At 38.2% G+C, this 8347-nt stretch overlaps 1 protein-coding gene across 1 annotated transcript in view; it reads right to left on the bottom strand.

Annotated features, from left to right (window-relative positions):
• LOC122802163 overlaps positions 1–8347 on the bottom strand; it is a 1241087-nt gene that overhangs the window by 449859 nt on the left and 782881 nt on the right. The window lies entirely within an intron of this gene.

Raw genomic sequence — 8347 nt, 5'->3', positions numbered from 1 at the left:
ATTCTTTGTCAAAGTAAGAATGAATTGTTGACAGAACTATCAACCCCATACTTCACACATACACATAAACAAATATCTGTGTGTTATTTACTTACTACATTTTCGCTAAATACTCTGAACCACATGCTTTATACAGCAGAGATCTGGAGAAAATAATCTCTGTCTGCTAAAAACCTAAAACATATCTACTAGCAATAGGTTACAGCAAAGTGTTTGTACACAAGTAATAATTTACAGCTCGGGTATACAAAAGTAGAAGAGGCAGGCAAAAAGTAACACCTGGTTCAGAAACTGCAAGGTTTTGAACAATTAAATCCTGATCTAGTTCAGTATTGGTTAGTTTCACAAATTCACTGTATGAAACTTGTGAACAGTCATTACATAAAAGTCTGTCAATGTAAAAGGTCATGTCACATTACCTTCCACTGGGTGGTGGCCATGTGGATGATTATGTTAGTAGCATGGGGACAATGGCACAGTACCCTACATGGATAGGTTTGAGGTGCTTTGCTCCACAGGAAAAAACAAGCACATTTGAAATTTTTGATAGAAAGGAATTTGGGGCAACTTTTTTTAATTCCAAAGTCCATTCAGTTAATGTGACTTTTAAAGCAGGCAGGCAGTTGTCCTAGTCTGTCCCAGTGCGGTTCCAGATGAATGACATTAGATAGTGGTTTATTATATATACATCAGGTAACTCCACAAGAGGTACAAAGAGATGACGAAATGAAGGGATGTTGTTTAGAAAAGTACTGCCTTAAGGATGGACAAGATGGCCTCTCCGATGATTTGATGGGGTGAAGAGTTCTAGAACTCCAGAGCTCTGTGAATGGAGATCTGAAAGGTGCTTCACCTCTTCTATTTTGTGCATGTGGCATTTTCAATGTGTGTATGTGCAGATTATAGCAGTCTTGATGTACTAAGAAATTATATCTGCCAGATGTAACAGGGCAGAGTGTAGAGACTTTTATTTCAAACTTCATCTGCAGGAAAATTAGTTTTTCTGGGAGAGGTCAGCGTAACAGAAGTACTGTGCAGTTAATGTGCCCAGCCTTTTGTCCCAACTATGGATTGTGACACTCTTTTAAAAACTGCTTCTAGCAGGTACAGCTGTGGCAGATGCTGCATGGGGAGAACCATTCACATCCTCAACATATTTTGACTCCTAGATACATTTAGTAACTGTTTCATTTTTTCAAGATTTCTCAGTGCCTGATGGCTTCCTAACACTGGAATGAATATGTAGCTGGAAGGTATCTTTTTGGTTTGGGATTAGGAATAGTCTTTGGTATTTTACTGTGGAGACAGCTTAACTGGTGGTGTCATCCTCAGTTTTAAAGTAACAAGATCAGATCTGTATTGTAGTGCCATTTGCCTTCCAAATGACATTCTCTTTGCTTTGGATATGTTTAGACTAAGCTTGCTCTAATTTATTAAAGATCCAAGCTTTGGGATTCCAACCTGCATTTGAGACATGGCCTCTAAAAACGATATATATTTCTTTTTTGTGAATGGAGGAGTTAAAATTTCCCACACTGGCTTCATATTTTGCAGTGGTGATCCTGAGGTTCTTGCATTGTTTTATATCAGATCTCCAAACAGTGTACAGCTATTTTACTCTTTGTGTTCTTTTTAGATAGCAATCCATAACTCACTAGAATACATATGTAGATGCACCCACCCATAATGGCAAAACGTTCAAGAAGTAGGCAATGGTTGACAATACTGAAAAACCTTGGCGATATCTTTGAATAGGTTTTTGTATACCCTTTTTATTAAGGTTATGGAGGTATCTTATCCCAGTATGAAGCCATGTTAATTATCAGAAAATAAATATATTTTAAATGTACTGAAAGATATATAGAAGATATATAGAAGATATAGGAATACAATTATATTGTAGTCAACTTTCTCTAGAATTTTAGATGTTTGATTCAGCAATTGATAGTTATTTTCAGGTTCTGGTTGGACTTAATTCTGTGCATTGATTAAAACAGTTACCACATCAACCCACACTTAAAGTACATGTGTTGTCAGTTGCATTTCCCTAATGTACGTGAAAAGCATGACATGAACTATTCTGCAACATTGTTTGACTGTTGTTAGATCTCTGCTTAGCAATGAGGTAATTTTAATGCAGAGGGGTTTGTTGTGAATTTTGCTTATTTCTACACAAGAAATTCTAGGGTTTTCACTGTAAACTTGCCTTTCTTAACGGCTACTGTAGACATGTTTCAGAGGCATATATAGTACTATGTGTCAAATTTAATAACTGAAGTTTTGCTATTTTTCATTGAATGCCTTTGTCAGGATCTACTGCCAGATATAATACATGATCCATTTGATTCATTTTGCAATGCAAGGAAAATGTTATGATTGACTCAGAGCATGGCTTGCTATGAAAAATATTAAGAATGGGTCTGAGTCTACCTACAACATGCAATTTGCAAAAGTTGCTACATTAAAATGTATTTCATTTCTGGTGAATATTAGTGGAAGTTCTCTAGATAGTATATTATTTCATATAATGATTACTGTGGAATGGTTACTGAGTATGGCATGGAACAGGCCACTAGCCACTTTGATTGTTCTGGTAGCCATATAACTGTCAATTCTAGTACATTTTGCTTCTTGTCTAAATGTTTATTAATGTTGATAATAAGGGTAATTACTATGTAAAGCTCTCCTAAGATAAAGCATGAAAATGAGGATCGGCTGAAGAGACAAACTCGTTTTAATTAACAGTGAAGCTGTCTGGTGGATCTGTCCCATGTTCCAAGGGTTTCCTTGCCATGTTTAATGCCAAAGGCAGGAGTCTTCATGCAAGTTGTTGTTCCTGGCAAGTGCAGCTGATAGACTTTCGTTGCCACCCCTAGCATCAAAGTGCTAAATATTGCCTTTTTCTTCTTCTTTTGGGTGGTGATTCTGTTAATACTGAAGGATGTTGGTGAACTGCAAGTTATTACTCTGTTTCCTCTTCTAGTCTTTCATATCCATTCTGAAAGGAGCATAGTCAGCTATTGGGAATTCACATTCCTAAATGAAAGGTTCAACTCATGTTTCTGGCACCAACAGTATATCACACATGTAGAGTATAATTCTACTGAGCACATCTCAAATATGAATAATAAATTTGGCTGTTTCCTTTTGATGGGTAAAGCTAGCAAAATACTATGCTTAGTCCACTACTGTGGTACACATCTCCTGAATGTACTAACTGGAGTGAGAAATAATTATTTTATAATGAATCCCTGTTGCTATTCTTCCTTGTCTGCATTTTTCGTATGCAGTTCATATATCACAGGCAATTTATGATTATAGTATTCCTATCTGACTAATCAGTCTGCGGTGCTGCTAAGATCATTTGTGGTACTGTACAGTACAGTTCTACCAGTGCTTACTGGTGCTTTATCATAGGAGAGGTGGCTTTGTCACATGCTCTTGCATTGACAAGTTTTTCTAGCAGTGGCCCCTATATTGACACCTTAAGATTAGTTCATATATTAGCATGATAAATACCTTACATAATGTTTTTGTATTGACCTAGACTCTATTACAGTGTTGGATATTATGAAGTGGGGTTTAGAAGGCTTAGTATTCTGTGTCTGTCTCATAGTGGTAATGTTAAGGCTAAGGCAGACACAGATATGTAAATTATATAGCAGCCTACTTAAAGTTAAGCCAAATTGTTTGCATTTATGAACTTCTGTACCATGTTAGGCAGATTGGCAACCACCTAATATTATTTTATTGTATTCTTCATGCCAGCTGGATATTTATTGTTGGAAAAGATGTGAGGTGTTAATGGTATACTGTAAACATAGGAATGATATGTCCTAATGGAGGAAACATAGGTGATGCATACATGGCAGTTGTAAATGGAAAAAATTATGTAATAATAGGCTGATTGAATTTGTGGCAGACCACTGTTCTTTGTGAGGTACGGTTGACTCAGGGCTTCATTATAGCCCCTATCAAGACTTGATCAGTATGACTTACCTTTCTTTCTCCATGGTGGTTTTAATGTGCTTACTTTTGCTACAGACTTCTTCATATGTGCTATCCCTACACTGTCTCAGCTGACAATCAACTACCATCAGCTTCTTCACTCTCATTCCCTGGGTCTTTTGAACCCACCTTACCCTCCTCTGGTCTCAAGCTGACCAACATCTGGGGCTAATGATGAGATTGAGAATGCTAGTGAAGTGTCATACTTCTGCCAGAGAGTATGCCTTAACCCCCCACCCTGCATCAGGCTTGCAACAAGTGCAGTGGCTGCTCTTGGTAGGTTCATGCATGCTTCTGCAATGTCCTGACCAAGCAGTAATGCAGCATGGAGCTTACCAGGCTCTTAATACTTCTTTTGCAGAGAGCCTAGACAGCATCCCTCTCCCCAGGATGGGTGATACATTGCTGGCTACTCACTCCCTTCCTCCCCTACCATGTTCCTGTAGTGCCTGTGCCACTAATTGAACATGGGTCATCTGCACTATGGGACCTCTTTTGCTACATACCTCTTAGCTGAGTATGGTCACCTCTTGCGAAGCTGAGTTAGAGATGACATTATACCGATATTGAAGAATGAGTTGGATAAGCATGGTGAGAAGTATCTTGGCAGAAATGGATACAAGCCACAGGGAAGAACCTTTGGATTTAGGTGATTTCAGAGGTAAGAAAAAGACATCTATTATAAGAGCTACATTGGTTTCTAGTTGGCTCAGATGATACTTTATGTCTTACTGACAGCAGCAACAGATGTTAAGCTGCTTTAAAAGAATCACTAATACTGCTGCTCTCTACTCAGTTTAATTTCCAGCTTGTAAATGGACCATTGGGATTAGTGATTCTGTCCTTGTTAACAAATGAAAACAATACGAAATAAAATAAAATAAAATAAAAATTGACTACAACTACAACAGCTGTTCAAGCTGTGGGAGGGAGGAGTCTGATTAATATCTTCTTTCATTAAATGGCTGCTGAACAATTTCACATAAATGTAGCTCTTTGTTACCAAAAGACAAATGCTAGGGAACAATACAGTCATGACACTGCATTTTGTGTACACCATGACTCTTTTTTTCACACAAGGAGGAACAACACAGTACAATTCCTTGCTTATAGACCATTATTACATGTTTCAATAGAAGAAAGTTAGAGAAACAAAAAAGATCTATTTGTGGCTCATAAAGCAATACTCAAGACCTACCCTCTGCAGTTAAGTACATAAAAGCTAGGGTATGTCACCAGAAAACTGCTGTGCTCACATACCCAGCAACCAGGAATCTGAAGCTCTTGACCTTGCTCCTGGGAGCTCATGCAGTACATTTGTTACACCTTTTGCTAAGACCCATAAAACAGGGGATTAAATTGGGTATCTGATCATAACCAGGATGTTATGTGCCTGAGACATAGCGGTCAAGAAATTCACCTACAGATTGATGCTTGAGAGGTGAATCATAATAGCCATGTCAAGAACACATAATAACTCCAGATATGATCAGAAAGACCTGATCATAATTATTTGCAGTACATGGAGCTTTATCTGCTCTCAGAGAAAGAGACAAAGAAAGAGAGAAAGAGAAAATTCTGTAGTGGTAAGTGTTTTACAACTTTGGGAATTATAAAACAATTACCAGTGCTTTACAGATAGTGGGCAACACAGTAGAGTGCCCGGAAGCTGTCAGAATGTTGCTTTTTATGAAAAAAAGAAAACAAGTCTGAATGAAGAGTTTGACAGCTGAGCTTTTAGCCAAACTTCTGTGATGTCTGCTGAGTTCTATTAATGTGTGTGAGATTACAGCTTAACAGAAGGGGTGCCTAACAAAAAGTTGTTATGCACCTTTCTGATGTCAGACAGATGCGTAACGAGCCTGTCTTTTCTCCATGTTTAGAGCAGAAACATGACTCTACATGCACCACTGAGGTGAAAGCTATATGTCACACTGCCAGTCCAGCTATCAAGAATTTTGCAAATAATTATATCTCATTCCTGAATATTAATATGATTTATACAGAAGTGTGTGTAAAGTACTGAGCTAAAATGTAACCACAGCATGCCCTATTGGAATAGAACAGGAATGTACCTGCACTATTGTGACTGCTTAGATGTATATGTTTAATGGAAACTGGAACACAGGGGGTTAACTTGAAAAATTCAGAGAAAATAATTGAAATTAATTTTTTTTATAACTGCTGAGCCATAAATAAAAAGATGTTATCTCTCAGTTTCAGTGCAGTAGCAGACACAATGTCTAGAGGTGGAACTTTTTTTGTATTGTTTTGAAAGAGAAGTAATTACTAGGATTGAGATGTAGAAGTGTTTTATTGTTTTATGACTTCCAGGATCTGCAAAGATCTGAGAGATATGTATTTTTCACAGGGAGATGCTAAATTCTTTTACACCTGACAATGGGAGATTAGCTTGGGAACTAAATTCAGGTGACAAAAGGTGATGTCATCCAAGTTAACACAGCAGTAATATTTGATACTAATTTAAAAACTCTCTCAGAGTGAGACTGCGCATTTTGCAACTGTCTTTTGATCTGACAACAATATCAGCTAGAGGATCCATTCACCACTTGCCTTGTTGTAAGTAAGATTTTAGGGCATAGTAACTATTTTAGATTCAAATAGGAATATAGTAAAGAATAGCTTAGATGTGTTCTTTATTTATTTGGGACTGTCCTGCAATGTTGTTTTAAATATTTCCTATGATTTTGAACTCTGATATAAATAATTGCTTACTGAGTATTGTCTTGTTCTTTTTTTATTTATTCAACCTTATATAATTATACTTAAACCTTCAGTTGTGGCTGGTCTCTTTAGATATATTTAAGCTCTTAGGCACTTGCATATCTATTTGGTGACACTGTACAGGCCGCTCCTAAATTGCCTTGCGCTTGGTCAAACTACTATTTGGATTAATAGTAACATTACACAGTAGGATTGGACACCCTTTGTTAAGGGCCTTAAAGTAGCTGATAAGGGGTTCTGGTGGCAGTGATAACAACCTTATAGTCTGGGCAGAAGGAGTCATAGCTAGTAAACCTGTGTCAGCCTTTCCCAGGGGTGTGTGTGTGTGTGTGTGTGTGTGTGTGTGTGTGTGTGTGTGTGTGTGTGTGTGCAAAATAAATCTCCAAGAGTGTGTGTGTCAGCTACTTGGGCAGGGACACGAAGCACTGGTTGGACAGAGAGAGTGTTGGAGGACTTGGCTTGGAACCCTGACTAAGGACTCAACTCTATAGCTGTGCCAGTGGATAGTTTTATTGGGGATCTCGAGGAAAATGGAGAAAGCAGCCCCAGATTGACTGTGGTCTCTGTGTGCTCTTAAGGGAAATTGCACTTTACTGTGTCTGTACTTGCCATCCTCCCAGTGTGTACTTCCCCCACTGTTGAAAGTGGTAAGGACAGAGGCTCCTTGATTACTGGGCCATTGCAAGGGCATCACATATTAATTGGTTGGCAGTGGTGGGACATCCACATCACATATTAATTGGCATGTAATGGTGGAATATCCACATATTAGGATTCAGTGGTGTGGATATTGAATTCCTGTACCCTGTAAGCAGTGGTCACTGAAGGTGTTTGTACTCTCAATCAGCCATGCAGTGAACATTCAGAGTTTCATATCAGCATTGTTTTATTTTTTGTTAGCTTAGTTAGGGAGAGCAGGCAAGCATGTCAGCAGAGGAATATGGCAAGTTGACAATGAGCCAGTTGTTCGAGATGTGCCAGGCTAAAGGATTGATGCATGCTAACCTGAGTAAAGCAGAAATAATTACAGCCTTTGGCATAGATGCATCACAGAGTAGCAATCAGGAGGATAACCAGGCTGGCCTTGGAGCTGTACAACTCTCAGAAAATGTACACTTCAACCTTTCCACAGAGGACTTAAAAATCCATCTGGAGTTAAAAAGACTTGAGCTGGAGGCCAAACATTTGGAAACAGAAGCAGCAGAGAGATTGAGACATCTGGAAGCTGAGGAGAATGAGAGGCAGAGGCAACATGAAAAGGAGATGCTGACTCTTTGCCAGGGTCATGGAGGTAATGGGGAAGGGAGTAACCAAACCCCAGAAGCAAGAAATGTCATCAAATTTCTTCCACAATTTACAGAAGGGATAATTTTGATAGTTTTATTTATATGCTTGAAAGAGTATGCAAACAGTACAATGTTGACCAAGGGTTCTGGGTACGGTTCCTGACTCCCTTACTCCATGGTAAAGCTGTAACTGCTATTTCTAAATTGTCTGATACTGATTTCTTAAATTATAATACTGTGAAGAATTGTCTTTTAGAATGTTTTAAGTTAACACCTGAAGCTTATAGAAAAAAAGTTTCGTTAGCATA

The sequence above is a fragment of the Protopterus annectens genome, chromosome 5.part0 (assembly GCF_019279795.1).
Source record: "Protopterus annectens isolate FY-2018-M chromosome 5.part0, PAN1.0, whole genome shotgun sequence".
Lineage (NCBI taxonomy): Eukaryota > Metazoa > Chordata > Ceratodontiformes > Protopteridae > Protopterus > Protopterus annectens.
Note: the sequence above shows the minus strand (reverse complement) of the source record. Positions and strands in the feature narration are given on the sequence as shown.